The sequence below is a fragment of the Mastigoproctus giganteus genome, chromosome 10, assembly GCF_048544385.1.
Source record: "Mastigoproctus giganteus isolate SK-2022 chromosome 10, ASM4854438v1, whole genome shotgun sequence".
Classification (NCBI taxonomy): domain Eukaryota; kingdom Metazoa; phylum Arthropoda; class Arachnida; order Uropygi; family Thelyphonidae; genus Mastigoproctus; species Mastigoproctus giganteus.
In genome coordinates this window covers 18,751,459-18,766,636 of record NC_143584.1, presented here as the reverse complement: position 1 = coordinate 18,766,636, position 15,178 = coordinate 18,751,459, and positions in this window count along the sequence as shown.

Genomic DNA, 15,178 nt, shown 5'->3' with positions numbered 1-15,178 from the left:
TTACAGGTATGGGTCTTCCCCGATGTGCTGCCACAACTTTGTATTATTGTTCAGAACGTCTAGTAGACCTCAGCATTTATGGTTTTGTTCCAAACTGACAATGATCGCAGGCCAAACCATCAAAAAGCCCCAGAACACCACGCTGTTGTTGTTGTTTTTGGTTTTTAGGAGCATTAGCAACTAAGGCCATATTGCTCCAGGATATGCGGTGGTCATTCCTTGACCTTTCCGCATCCTCCGTATTTGGTGGTGACGGGCTCGAACCCCGGTCTAATCATGAAGCACCACGCTGCCTTCCTTCGCCATACTCCATTGTGGGGACGATACAGTCAGGTAGATAGTTTTTTGCGGGCATTCGCCACGCCACGTTCCTTCAGTCCGCTTCCATTTGTAGATCACATCACCAGCCATCGACTAGGGATCTTCAATGCCGTTTAAATGTCACGTATCGACCGAGTTCTCATATGGCACTCTGTTATCATTCCGTGCTTGAAGTTTCTTAACTCCGTCGATTGCGGCATCTTGCATTCACAATGGTACTATTGTCGTGGCGAAGTATTTATTGTCGTGGTATTTATTTCTTATTTTTAAAATAAGAAATAAATTTTGTTCTGATTGTTATTTTTAGATTGCATTTTGTGATTGTTTCTTCTCTTTAAATTCAACTTGGTGAGTACTTTATTTCTAACGCAACTAAAGAGAGCATGAAAGCCGTGGTATAGGCTGGTGTATATGAAGAGATGTATTCAGCGACTTGTCTCCAATTTTTCGGGATGAAAAATCCAATTTAAGTCATGGTGATAAAAACTTCAACAATGCCTATAAATTGTTTTCTTTATCTGTGATAGCTTTACTCCTGAATTATGTTGGATTCTTTTGAGAATGTTTTGATTCGTAAATGTCTAGCTGATATCTGAACAGAGTGCCGATTAGTAATATGAAATGGTGAAGTGATATAATGATTTTAAATGTACCTTAATACAATATTGTGATTCCTAAAAGTGTGATTAAATTTAATTACCTTACATGTTTTATTTACCATTAGAGATGATGATATTGACTGCTGTTATTTCCGCTAGAGGACGTGCGGGCGTGTATGCTGACAGAAACATAAAGAATGGTCGGACGTTCTAAAAATTGTCGTCATTTCTCCTGAATGTTTGTGTGAGTCACATCTCTATTTTTGACAGAGAGAGGACGGTAAGAGAATTTTACTCTCTGCAACATCATTTACAAGAACATCTATACGATGGCACGCGGCTGTAAAATACTGCGTCCCTTCAGCAACAGTGACACCTTGTGGGTAGCGCTGAAATCAAGATTCCAAGGTTAGTTTTTACCGATTCGTACAGAATTGCAGTGGTGTTTGGAATTCTTCCTTTTTTTGTGCACTACAACAGTGAGTCATTTTAGAAATGGGGAGTCATAACGACATCCGCACAACTCCTTTGTAAAAAAAAAAAAAAAAAAAAACCTCTTGAAGAAACTGCTTGGGGCATAGATATCCTTTTAGATAAAATAGAAGTCTTTCGCTACAAAAAGTAAAATATCTTAGCAATGATGCTCAGTCGCAGTTTCTACACAAACCGATGGAGGGAGTTGATTAATTCAATACTTCCAGTCGAAAAAAAATCTCGCTATACCTCTAGGGTTTTGATATAACATTAGCGCTATTGGTTATAACCAGCTAGTTTGCCAGTGACCTAGAGATAACATTAAGGTTTGGAGTTCTCACTTTATTAGTTGAAGCCTGCACAACACCACAAATATATGGTACGCACTCTCAGTCCTTGAATGAGTTATACTAGTGATTGTTTAACTCAGAAGTTTGGCTTGGTAAGCGTCGGGTGCCATTAACCAGCTGTTTCCCCCTCCTTCTGGTCAGTGGAAACTGAGAACAACATAATCTGAACATGTGGGATCGGTGATTGTCTCTTTAATTCACATCAAAATAAAAACGATGACAAGTGCTGAAATTGTACAGTGAGATCAGTTATTAGCCGGATCCACCTGATCAGAAACAAAACCGCATGACAGTGGATAGAGTTGTTTGTTATTTGGAGTATTAGCAATTAAGGCCATATTGCTCGGGATATGCGGTGGTCATTCCCTGACCTTTCTGCATCCTCCGTATTTGGTTGTTACGGGCTCGAACCCCGGTCTAATCAAGAAGCGTGTGCTACGCACTGCTGCTCCTGCCCACCTGGCTACGGAGGCGCCAGTGGGTATAGAAATGCTAATGCGGCTTGAGAGACACGGTGAAGAATTTCTTTGACGCATAGTGACTGGTGACGAGACATGGATCAATCATTACGATCCAGAAACATCTCACAAAACGGTTCATACAGTCAGTAACTCAAGGCCACTTTGCAACTACCAGACATGTCAGAACTTGCAGCTGTGTCACCGAATTCTTGGACATGCACTCGCCTGCCATCTGCCGGCAGCTCACTGAAACTTCAGTAGTAGTACGAAAGCGCTGCCATTCGGCGAATTAAATGTGTACATAAAAAATGTTACAGTATCAGTTATCTTAATATGATACAGGAACAAAACATTGATATACACAGTATTACCCACAACTTCTCACAGTGTTATAGAAGGATGGCTCCTGAAAAATTCGTAGGAATGAACACTTGCCAAGTCTTTCACGAAATGTGGAACCAGCAGGCAATGGCCCTTGATGGCAATGGAGATGATGTACTCTTTGAATCCATTACGAGTTTTTGGAGTTTGAGTTTCAATTATATGCAATAAAATTTTTTTCCACTAAATTTTTCTTATAAAACATGGATGCATCATGTCGTCCTGAAGTACGGTAAATATAGCTGAAACATTTCGTTACGAACAATAGGTGGAGGTTAAAGCTGTTGTTAGGGAAGAGAAGTGTTCAAATAGTTAAAAGTTTGGTTCCATTTCTGCCAGATAAACACCGCCCCGGACACTTTTTTTCCCTTTTTAACTTCAAATATATATGCTCGAGTGCGTGTGTGTGTGTGTGTGCTAGCTCTGTCCTGCTTTCCGTCTTGGTTTCAAGCAGATCTCAGAAGTCTGCATTTCTTACGGCATCTAGCAGGTGTGCGAATAAAAGAATAATAACCGCCTGGTATGAGATTTATTTATTCACCATACTACAGTATTAATGATCTTGAGGCCGTTGTCGTAAAGCCATTTGTCTTGTGTATCAAGCCGGTGTAATGCTTCATGTGGAGTCATTTCTGTGTTCGGTAGTCGTTTGTTTATAGTGGCGTACAAAGGGACGGGTGTGCTTAGACTTTCTAAATATTTCCTGAATATGTAATAATGAAGATAGACGAGCGACGCTACGGACGTACCACAAAAATAAAGCAAATGGTTGCGTTATTGATTAACAAGTGTACGCTTGTAACACATACCCAATGAAGAAGTTACATAAATTTTCTCCCATCTGTACTCCAAGCTGACATGTTTATTTTTCATTTGAAACTTTCCCTAGTTGCAGTCAGGCAAGTTGCTCTTTTTCGCTTTCTATTCATATGGTTCGTTGTTTGTAATTAGCGACAATATTGCATCTTTGGTACGATAGTAATCGAAGTGAAAAGAGTGCACATTAGAGGAATGCACGCTGCTCTTTCACTCGAATCAAGTTCATTGTTTCACAATTCTAATTATTATTTTTATAATTATTTCTTTCTTTGGAATTGAATTAGGCAATTTTTATAGCTGACATCCGTGAATAAATGAGCACTTTTCTGTTTACTGGAGTGCGTGCTTTGTGCCCTGATGTTGCGAAAAATTTGATAAACAATCGACAGAGCGCAATGTTTGTTTTCTCCGTTTGATATGCAACAATATGCATAAAATCTTGCTGTAGCGTGTTTCAAAGCTGGTTTGTATTTTCCAGTTCATTTTAATTGAACGCCATTCTTTTATTTAAATGATAATTTTGTTTATTCATTTTATGCATAACCTTCTTTATGCATTTAGCCGTTTAATTTTTAATTATATTGATTTCTTGGTGTAATTAATTTTTTAAATCTGATTAATCAATAATTAATGACAGTCGTGTAATTTTGTTTAATTAATTTCAACCAGATCACATTTTACAGGACTAGTAGAAAATGATTTTTGAATTCTCACAATTTTTAGCTTACTTGCTGAGAGCAAAGCAGGCTTGTGAGATCACCGTGGATGAGGTTGTTCGGAGCATGGTGTTTTTCTTTTTTAAACAGGCATCCTCGCACTTTTCACTTCGTACCTCCAGGGCTATGTGTACCATCAGTTTGAGAAACATTGTTGTAAAACAGCTACAAGGTGCAGCTAAAATGAAACGAGAATCGTTGCTTACCAACGCCTTACTACTGCGCATTATAAACAACATTCATATCATTCTGTTGCTTGTTTTCTCCTGTACAGATCAGATTTTTTTGTTTCGTTGTATTCGGTTAAGTTTTGATTGAACTGTGCCTCTTTAAGTGACTCAATGTTTTAACATTCGGCTGAAAAATGCGTGATCGTCATTTAGAACAAAGAATTGTTATTAAATTTTTAGTTAAACTCGGTAAAAATGGTGCGGAAATATTGGAGATGTTACGTTGATGAAACCATGAGTCAGTCATGTGTGTACGAATGGCACAAACAGATCAGACAGGGACGGGAATATGTCCACGAAGGCAGAAAGACCGCCAATTTCAACGACAGACGAGAATGTTGAAAAAATTCCGAGAGATCGTGCGCAAGACCATCGGATGAGGATTCGACTAACCGAAGAACATTGACAAATAAACAGTAAGAACAATTTTGATAGATCGGTTGGGCATAAGAAAGGTGTCCTCGCGAATGGTTCGCAGGGAGAGAGAGCGAAAAACAAGATCATACCATCCCGCCTTATTCTTCAGATCTGGTGCCAGTTAAAATTAAAATCCACTTTGAAGGAAAGCGATTTGAGGACTTAGCAGACATTCAGAAGAACACAACCCAGCAATTAAAGGCGGTATCTTCCGAAGACTTCCGATGCTGTTTTATATCCTGGAAATCGCGAATGGAGCGCTGCATAGGCGCGGCTGGAGAATACTTTGAAGGGGATAAATATTGAAATTGTTATATTTAAAATGATTTAAAAAGTATTTCTCCTTTCTTTTTAGCCGCACCTTGTATGTATCGTGTGTTCCCCGATATTTATTCGTACACATTTCATAATTAATTAGGCAGTATTTGCGTAAATTGTTTTCAATGTTTTTAAAACTTGATCGTTCTGCCTTTTTTGGGTAATAACTTTATAAAATATTTGTCTTTATTTACTCTGTAGTTATTACAAGATTAAATGTGACTGCATTTTATGGAAATGAAATTCTGCCTTTTTAGCAGAGAAATAAATTAATAAATAATGGGAGCCAAAAAATCTGATCTTTTCTGATCTTGGTTCCTCCTCGTTATACAGCTTGTGTACTAAGGGAAAGATAACATTTAATAAAATAAACCTAATTTTAGTTCTTTTAAGGAATGTAATTTCGATCCTTAGTGATTCTAAGTGGGTCCTCTGATGAGAATGCCTTAAATAGGCAATACACACTCCTTATACTATTGTATATTAGTGTAGCAGCATCAGCAGATAAGGCCATATTGCTCCGTGTATATTGTCTGTAAATTGCGTGTTTTTTTAGGTCGATTTTCTGTCTTGCTGGACGAAAAATCCGAGGTTCACAGAGAAAAAACCATGCTACCCTAGCCTGAGATCAGCTAACTCAGCCACGTTGTGAAAAAGGCCCATACAAATTCCTCCCTTCATCGACGGAACTCGAACTCGGGTTATTTCCACCCGGTGTGGGGAGGACCGCGATCCTACCAATTGTGCTACCCACGAGGGCGTAGACTGGGATAAATCAGGCTTGTAGTTATTTTTTGAACCCGCCAGAATTGTCAAATAATGATTTGCCAGATAATTATTTGACAGTTCTAATTATTACTTTTATAATTATTCTTTCTTTGAAGGTGAATTAATTGTTTGTTTATTTTTTTCTCTTGCTGTCGCACATGCTGTAGCATTTTTAATTTATACAATCTCTTTTATTCTTTATTTTAAATCTTACATTTGTTTTGTCAGTTGCTTTTATTTGCTCTCTCTCTCTCTTTCATTGGACATGTTGGAAGGAAAAAGTACTCTACAAGCTGTAGATAAGTCTTCCCGTTATAGAATCACTTTCTCCAATGCGGTCGAAAATTGAAATCCTCTAGAGTTGAGTCAACAATCAAACCTCCGCAATCTTCCTTCCATGCAGTGCACCTAACAATGTTTACCTGCAACTCATCGCTAACCAAAGCTGTAATTTCATGCATTCAACAATAATGACAACTTCACGAACAATGAGGCTGCTTCACAATGTGCAGATGCGAACTGTTATCACAGCAAAGAGATGGCCCAAACAGTTGCACGGCTGCGTCACTGCAGAGCTAATTAAATCCAGCAACTTAGAGCTGCTGGTAATTGTTGCCAGTATTGCATCTCCGTTTCATAGCGTCTATCAAATGAACTGCAAGTGAAGCGCAAATCCTACACACCCTCCCCACTGCCCTGTGTTTCGCGTGAGTCTTTAGCTAGTTCGGGGATCATCAGCGTCAAATATGAATAATATCTTAATTGGGCTTTATTGGGGTCGTGCCCAGTATAGGTGGACTAATTATATGCGACGACAGCTCCGCCGTGTTCACTTCTCTACTGGGAACGCTAGCCCACGCGTGTGCTTGAGATCAGCGTGAACCCCGGAGTCAGAGCGGCGGAATAGCAGCTCCGTTAAATCGATGAAAATAGTGGGGAGAGACGAGCAAGGCAGGGCGACCGAATTGATGGCTTTATAAATATGAATGCAGAGGATTATGGGAGATTAATGTTGTAGGCAGGCTGATAGCTTCCCACTTGTCGGCAGTGATGACGAGGATGACATCTCCAGATAGAACGCTGTGATTGGAGTAGGCAGCCCCGCAAGTGGCGGTCTAGTGTTTCTACTTTGCGTGATGGGGCGTTCCGCCTATTTCCAAGCTCAGCACATCAATGAACTCTGGGTCACTGAAAGCGTGCCTGCTTTGTGACTGTTATTATTATCATTATATCGCCCCCCCTCCTCGATTTACCCCTCAACTCTAATGACTCTGTCGACTTGTTTGTACGGTGGTTGTTTGAAAGGTCAACGTCTTCAATTAGTTTCCTTATATTTATTGAATATAAAATGCTTCAGCAACTAATGGACAATTTGAGGTACCCTTTTGTCTTTTGCTTGGTTATGTCCACCGTACCACAGTTTTTAAAGTACACCGTATTTTTCTTTATCCTGTCAACCAATTCAGAAATTTGATTTAGGTGTATAAGTTTAGGCTTTTGAAAACAATTCACATGTGGATAAAATACTCAGACCGTGTGGAAATGACCAGATTCGATTCCTATCGTCAACCGAAGTTGAGAATAAATTTTGTTGGGGCGAAAAAAAAAAAAGCAAATCTTTTTTTGGGTTTTTAAACAATGGCCGAGTTAGTCGGGCTCAGGCGATTATTGCTTAGTTCATTTTCCTGAGAATTTTGATTTTTCATCCTGAAAAACAGGATATCGACTACAGAATACAGTTTATACACACAATACACTGACAACTCATAGTCTTAGATGCCTCAACGCAAACGCCAAACAACCGACTTTCCTTGGTTGCTTAGCGTTTGCGCCGAGGCATCTAAGGAATGTAGGCGCCTCTGTAGCCAGGTGGGCAGGAGCGGCAGTGCGTAGCACACGCTTCTTGATTAGACCGGGGTTCGAGCCCGTGACCACCAAATACGGAGGATGCGAAAAGGTCAGGGAATGACCACCGCATATCCCCGGAGCAATATGGCCTTAGTTGCTAATGGTCCTAAAAACCAAACAACAACAACAACTAAGGAATGCTTTCTTGTCGACATGATTAGTTGTAAACTCCTCTGATTTATTTTATTATTATTATTTTTTTGACTGAAAACAAACCTATGTGTACAGTAGTTGGCTCTTGGTCTGAAGAGTAAGATAGAACAATCCTTGAAGAAGTTCATACGGTCATGCCTTGAGATTAGTTAACCAAGAACTCACGAGACTGATTCTGGATTTGAGTATGAATATCTCGTCTTTTGAAATTACTGCTAGCTGGGCCTTCGTAGTAAAACTGCTTCAAAATCATAAATAATGTAACTCATTGAATTTGGGATTCGTCATTTCATTTTGGTATTACCCTCGTGGGTAGCGCAGTTGGTAGAATTGCCGTTCTCCCCACACCCGCCGGAAAAGTCCCGAGTTTTGGACCTTTTTCACAACGTGGCTGAGTTAGTCGGTTCCATATGACTGTAGCATGGTTTTTTCTACCGGAAACTCAGGTTTTTCTTCTAGCAAACAGAAAATCGACCACAGAACACACGCAATTTACAGACAGTTTATACTGAGCAATATGGCCTTAGTCGCTGATGCTCCTAAAACTCTAATACAGCAACAACCTTATTTGTAAGAACTTTTTTCGTTATGTTTGAACCAATGCACTCCTGTAGTTTTGGCAGGAGATTTCCAATTCGTCTGTATATAATAGAAAAATAGTCACCTACCCATGCAGATAATGCATGAAATAATACTGTGAGAGATTTTTTATTTCTCTCTTCTTTCAGATTCACTCTCATCCTTTTTTTCTCTCTTGCTCATCGTTTTGTCTCTTCCCTTTTCTCTCCTTCACCGTTTCTCTTTTCTATTTTGTTTCTCATTCCCTGTTTTTCTCTCTTTGTTTTTTATTCTCTTTTTCTCAATTTCTTTCTCTTTCTCTCTTTTCTCCCCTGCCTTTTTTTGCTTATGCTTCTCATTTTCTCACTGTTTATCTGTTTTTGGGATGACTCAATTTACCCTTTATTATTTCCCACTGTGTACTGTCAACAGGGGTATTTTGTGGATGTCATTTTTTCTAATAAAGCTGACACAGTTCATTTCTTTTTTATTTTCATTGCTATATAATGCAATCTTCTACAGTTTTGGGGACTAGTAAAACGTGGGAAGGTGAAGACATCGATGATGTGGCAAAAGGAAGTTCTCACAAAGCGCGACTGCCGCCCCTGGTCCCAGATCTCTTCCATCATACCCTTTCCCCCAATTATCACCGCCATGATGGATCATTTATTATTTAACAACACTGACTAGGACGTGAGATGTGAGGGTAGGTCCCAGGGGCGGCATGGAAGCGCGTGCTGCTTCCTGTCACTGCTGAGTGCAATCACCATGCATATCAGAGGCTGCAAGTCAAGGATGATTCCTTAGGAACGCTAAGGAGTCTGGAAGAGTCGGTATTTGCCACTACCACAGCTAATATTCGCCACTTATCAATTACTTGGATGTTTTGCGGCGTATTATTCTTTCTCCACCACTCTCTCAGCTTTTCCTCGCTCCATTCAGGCACACCTAACAGGATATTTTCATCGTTTACTTTATTTTGGGATTTGTTTTTAGATGGAAGATAACTAACTTTGTCATAATGTTTGTGTATACTTAATTTCTTGATCAATCGGTTCCTAAAACTTGTAAAGAAAGAAAAAAAGAACACACACAACTATGCGTTCTGACAGGATGTGGAGAAGCGCCATGGTTGAACTGTATAAAGTGATTGCATTTTAATTTGGAGGTAACTAATATGTATTATAGTGGAGGCGCACATTTGAAGTTTAAATGTATTTAGTGAGATGTATTGTTAAATCAATATTAATTAATGCTATGATGTATTTAATTATGGTTATGAGCGTATTTAATTTCATAGTCATGCATGGAATGAAGCAGTGTACTTGTAAGTGCCCTAATAGCCAAACAGGCTGTCCAGGGACAAATATAAATTATAGTGAATAATAATAATATCAACCAACTCAACTATAATGAGATGTAAAATGGAAAATTGTTGAATCCGTCGAGGTTTATTCCTTGAAGGTGTCATTGGTATATGGCGTGTTTGATAAGCTGTGCACTTTCTCATCCATTTTCTATTAATATTGTATATATAATTGCAAGCCCCATACTTTAAATTTAAGTGTTATTTAGTGTTAGCCGACTTTGTCTGGGACTGTCTTTGTTAATATAAGTTTATAGATTAGCTCGATGATTTCGGCTTCTATTTATGATCTTGAATGAGAGCTGCACTCTTCTTTTCCCTCTTAACTCTACGTTTGTCTTCTTTGCTTGCTTATATTTTCTGATCCACTACTTCACGCACGTGCGAAAGCTAATGTAAGACATCGGAACCTTGTAAGGTGTATTGATCTTCCGGTAGATGTGTTGCCTAGGGAGGCCTTCTATAAACCGAAGCTTCATCAGCTCGCCTCTGTGCGAGGATTACCAACCCTGATTCGTTAAGTAATCCTGTGCTATGGTGTGGGATGAGCATGATGAAAAATTAGGAATCGAAATCGGTGTCCTGACCGCAGTACTGATTATACCCTCAGGGCTTAGAAATATACTGAACTGTATATTCTTTCTGTCTAGAAAAACTGTACTCCGCAATGAAAACGAAGTAAAGTTTACTATTAATTAGAAGATGCTAACGAAAGTAGTGGCTCACCCAAATACAATACTCTGATTTTTGAAATCTTATACCCGTTTTCTAATTGTGTGAGATTTACACCAGGTGGCGGTACAGTATATCGCGCTACCGGATAATGTGTGCTAGTTTCAAGTAAATGACCTTGCACGAAAGCATTATAGTTCTTTTTCCGCCATGACAGATCTGACGTATTATTTTTACTCTTTGGAGGAAGGGGAGAGGGCATTTTGAATCTGAATAGGCAATTAAGTGTACTTGCCTATTTGTTGGATGTAAAACCCGAATTTCAGAGCATAAAAAACACACAACCGGAGACCGATGTGAGTCTTTGTTTTCATTCGAATTCAGTTTTAAATTTTTAGAATGTTAAAGAAATTAGTGATGTAAGTGTGTATAAGAAAAAGAATACGAAGTTTTTCTCTTAATTATAATAATACACTCCATTTCATTTTTAAGTTATGTTCTCTTTCTTCTTTTGGATTTCGAGCTGTGACTTGATTACCAAGTACAGTATAAATTGATGCTTCCAGAATACATTTTGGATATATTAACTCTCTATGATGCTGATAACTACTGACGAATTAACCCGTGATAATTCGTCAGTAGATTTACGATATAGGCATTAAAAATGTATAGATACTTTTTCAGTAAAGTCGTTTTGGTAGGCCAGCACACTCATTAAAAGGATCTCATATCCCCAGGAGTATATGTACCACTGGTTGAATACCACAGCGGTCTAGTCATCTTTGCCAGAATACAAACATTGCCGTTCCAGACACATCCAGACTCCAAATCAGCTACGTAAGAAAGACCTATGGACTTCTCTGCGTGTGAAAAAAAAAATATATGTATATATATTAGGACCTACTCGTGTGTATTTTCTGCTTGGTTTGCTGGACGAAAAACCCAAATTTCTGTGGGTGGGAACTTTACTTTCCTCGCCTGAGACCGACTAACTCAGCCACGAAGTAAAAAAGTCCATACGTTCCCCGCATCATTGACAGGATTTAACTCGGGCCTTTTCCACCCGGTGTGTGACGGACAGTGATTATAACCACTGTGCTGCTCGCATGTGATTGTCTTGCAATACAAATGTATATGGCTATACAGTACTTGAATTTGAAGAAAAGAAACAAAGCTTTCAGAATTAAAGGGTAGATATTTCTTATTATTACACTTAACTACGAGTTTTGTTAAACATATACTTTATTTCATAATAAAGAATATTTTTAAAAAAATTAAAACTTTTAAGCTTTCACAGTAGATTGCTGTGTTTGTAAACAATATCAATGCAGGGACTTGCGTCCAGTTTTGTGAAGCTAGGAGGACTGTCTGGTCCTTAATATAATTGGATACCCGATAATATAATAGGAATACCTGACGCACTCTTTAAAGAGCACACATCTGCTATTTTTAATGGTTATTACTTTACATCCTTTTCACTTTTAGTACTTTGTGCTTTTTCGGGTTTAAATATTGTATTCTTTTGCATCAAATTATATTAAAATCAGTATCTTCCCTGGAAATGGTTTAGGTTACTTTTCCACTCAGTGATGGATCTTGTACGCTTATAATATGAAGTTGTTTATTCCATATTCACATTTATGAACACAAAATTATTGCAATTAAACTTTTCGGGAGATCACTCCTGTAACTTCGCTGTTTCCAATAACCCTGAATTTTCTCAAAAGAAAAAAAAATAATAAACTGTGATGTACTCTTTTCATTATGTACAGATCTGGCATCTATTTTCAAATAAAGGATTATTATTATATTATTTCTCCCTGATGGGTGTTCCCCCCCCCCTGGCTGGTACTGGTACCAAGTGCACAGGGTGGTTGTTATGTCTGGCTCTTATTACTATTGGTGGAGGAACTCTCTATCTATCCTACAGGTGTTCAGGACTGCTTCTTTTTGGAGTTCCTTGTAAGTGTTCCCTGGGAGACCTACTGCTGCTAGGCTCTTGTGTAGTCTTTGGTACCATACCGGTGGTTGAGGCGATGATAGGATTGGTCGTTACTTGTTACATATGCCACATCTCTTTAATCTCCTGTCTTAGGTCTGTGTACTTCCTGATCTTTTCCTCTTGGGTTTTCTGGAGGTTACCAGTGTTGGGCACTGCTATGTCGATCAGTGGTTCACTTTCTTTGATCAAGTGGTATTTCCTTGTTAGCTTCTGATATATTATCCTGGCTACCTGGTCGTGTCTATTCGTGTGCTCAGCCTGGGTGATCACCTTGCATCCTGCGGTGATGTGTTAGATCCTTTCTGAGGCATCGTCTACATTGTCTTTGATATAGCCCCTTAAAAAGGAGTCTAATAGCCACAAATCTGACGAATGTAGTGATCATACTCCTTTTGAAATTATGCAATCTCTAGACAAAATGAACGGCCCAGCCATAGACATACTTGAAGGGGATTCATTGCTCTGTCTTTCTGAAACTATGGTTTAATAATCTTCTTCTCAATGAAGGGTCCCAGGTATTGGTGGACTATGTCAGTACACTGCTGGAGGTTATGGGTTCTGTGAAAAAGATGGGCCCAACTAGGGGTCTAAGTGGAAAATTTTAAGAAGTTGAACTCTCCTTAATAAAATATCTTTTTAATAATCAAGTATGAGTTCAATCAAGTACGTATGTTCATGACCTTTTCAATGCATATAAGAAACCAAACAACATTCTAGTGCGCTTCGGCCCGTTTCGAGCCATGGACCCGAAAATCTTGCTGTGGGCCATTGCATACTACATTCCAGCTTTCACAGGGTATAGGGAAATTTTTCCATTCACATAGACGATTATTCTGTGAATGTATATAACGAGTCAGATGAAATAGGCCTCATCGGAGAAGACAGTATACAGTCTCACATCTAAGGTCTTCATCCACATTTTACAGTAATCATTTCCTTTTGCAAACTCTGGTGTCAGAAGTTCCCGCATTTGCACTTTGTATGGAAATAATCTTAATTTCTCCACTGCTGCATGAAAACTGCTGTTGACATTCCCTTTTGTTAAGTAAACCTCCGTAATAACTTACCTGAACTTGTTACCAGTGCTCTGACTAGCCTGTTCTAAACATTCCTGTCATAACAATCGATGTGCGACACGACTGACAACATTCACATTATTGGTCTTTCTGAACATTTCATAAATTTAATGGTGCCTTAAAACATCGAAATTGTTTACAAAATTCACTTTTAAACAGTTCTCTTTTGAGGTAATGTTCCACCATGAGCACACGCTCCATTATGTCAAATACCGTGTTAATTTTCTGCTTGCACTGAGTATGCACGCTCTGTTTTGCAGGTTGTTCGCCGCGCATGGCCACACATTCAGAGAATAGATGTTACTTGTTAATTTCATGTCTCCAGCACTCATTTACTCGAAGTTATTGGCATTTTCAAGGGGTTTCATTTAAATGATCACATTGTAAAATGCCATCTGTCATGATACTGCAACACAGTGGCTTTCCAGTGGGATGTGGGTTGTGTGCGCTTCCCTAGATTCCTATTTATATTGCGATCGGACGTGAAGATGTGTAGGGATTCAAGCCGAGAGAAAGAGAGATACTGAGAATTTGGCGAGTAATGAGGTGATCGTGCTGCTTATACCATTAATGTCTTGCTAGGACAGACAGCGAAAATAGCAGTCTGAATAGCTTCCTCATGCTTGGCCACGCGTTTGTCAACCATTTAACCTGTCTCCCCTGTATAGCACATTTCGCAATTCAGGCACCTAACACAGTAAACTAACCTACTCCTAATAAGCGCAATGGGGGGGGGGGGCAGTTTTAGCACTTGCAATGGATTGGAGTCGTCTCCCAGGGAGCTACACACACCGAATGTGGTGCGCAGCACCGTGGCGAGCCGTTCAGTGACGCCTGATTAATAAGGAATGTATGTAATTGCAGAAAACACGGAGATCGTCAAGGAGAGGAGGAGGAAACTGCAGCACAACGTCCTGAACTTGAAGTTCAAGACAATCGAGGATGTCGATAGATAACTCATTTCGCTAGGTCAGACCTCATCTTGGCAATCTACCTCTCATAGACTCAGAACAAGAGAAAGTTTTTCAGCTAGAGAATCCCAACTTCTATTCTCAGAACGACTCCTTAGCGCTGTTCCTCTCAGTACCGCTCTCGTCTTGCCGAGGGTGCAAGCACTATATGCTGACCTCATAACATTTTTCACTGACCTGGTCTACAGAAAGAGTATTCTGTGCCAACATTTCTTGAGCTCAAGCTTCCTTTTATGTGCCGACTCCTTCAAATATGTGCAGCCGACGCTACTTCATCAGTGTGAACAATTGAATTGGGTTCGCCAAATATTCGCTCAAAGAACCCCAGGGAAAATATATCAAAACCGTGTCTCTTAAATGCCACCACCATTGAAAATATTCCATGAGATTCACCACTCGAAAAAGATGCCGCAGCGCGTATTTAAGAACGACTCTGTTAAACTTTGTCTCTGTCCTAAATGATGTAACTGGAATCAGTTATTCTGCTCACTAGTTTTATTAAATAATTAGTTTTGATATACAGTATATTATTATTTGCTTTCTGCACTGTACATACTTCATTATGGAAATAGTATAGGTGTATTTATTATAATTTACTTATTATTTAATATTATTCTA